This window comes from Genypterus blacodes, unplaced genomic scaffold (assembly GCF_046128005.1).
Source record: "Genypterus blacodes isolate CSIRO-AG114 ecotype Tasmania unplaced genomic scaffold, CSIRO-AGI_Gbla_v1 ptg000052l_1, whole genome shotgun sequence".
Taxonomy (NCBI): Eukaryota; Metazoa; Chordata; class Actinopteri; order Ophidiiformes; family Ophidiidae; genus Genypterus; species Genypterus blacodes.
Genome location: NW_027466864.1, coordinates 5581281 through 5582410, shown reverse-complemented (window position 1 = coordinate 5582410; position 1130 = coordinate 5581281).

Sequence of the window (1130 nt, the reverse complement as noted above, 5' to 3'; positions counted from 1 at the left end):
TCCTTTCTATCTGTCCGCACAAATAAAGCCGAAGCCCCAAATAATACAAAGTGTGCTGGGGAAGCGACAGTGTAACCCTGTTGTGCTCCCCTTCCTACAGCACCATGTCAGGCTGGATTAATCCACCCACACAGTCCTGCACCTTTTCACTATTCCCAGCCAAGTGTTGCCTCTCTCCCTCTCTCTCTCTGTCTCTCTCTCTCTCTCTGGGCGAGCCAGATGTGTTTGTTCCCCAGAGCTTTGTCAACAAACAGATGGAGGCACACAGCAGCAGCACAGCCCCTCCCGGACCGTCCATATAGGAGATGATTTACGGGCTCGGCGTGTGGCAGGGCGCGATTCGTTTGGGTGAATCACCTCAGGGTCGAAGCTTTGGCCACAGTCTGAGTGCCGAGCACCGAATCTCTAAAGCGAGCAAACAGCCAAATGAACTCTGTGTACGTCTGTGAGGGTTCTGCCAGCAGGCGACCTGACAATCACGTCATCACGTTTGCAGATGACACCCTCATTGTCTGCTTAAAGGTTCAATCTGGGAACCAAACCTCAACATTGGCAGAAACACACATTGCTTCATCCTTTGTCGCAGGGACTCAAGCCAGCGTTTAATGACGCTGTTAAAAGGTTCGTACGCATGAGTAATGCTTATAAACACGGCGGGGAATGGTCCGGATAGGTTTAACCGCTCCACAAACAGGACTTGTGTGTCGTGTCTTGGTGTATCAACACTGTCAGGCCCTCATGCAGGTTTTCGGACCCTCATACTCACACACATTGGGTTTGTTTTGACATTCTTCCGCCAGCCAAGACAAAGTACCAGGTGAGCGAGGAACGCCGGGGTTTGCTTTTCATCCCTGTTTTTGTGCCCCGGTCCCATCACGGTCACCATGTTTGTTTGGGCCCCTGGTTTGACATTGTGTTGTCTCATGTCAAGTCGTATATCTGATCCTTTTTGCGTGTCATCATCACTTATCATCTAGTGTTGCGTCGTACCTTGTGTGTGTTGATGCCCCAAGTGGAAGCTCCATCAGAGTGAGTGACGGTGGAGTGAAGATGAATTAACTGATTGATCGCTGTCTCTCTCTCTCCCTCCCCCCCTCTCTCTCGCCCCCTCCCTCTCGCTGACCCCACAG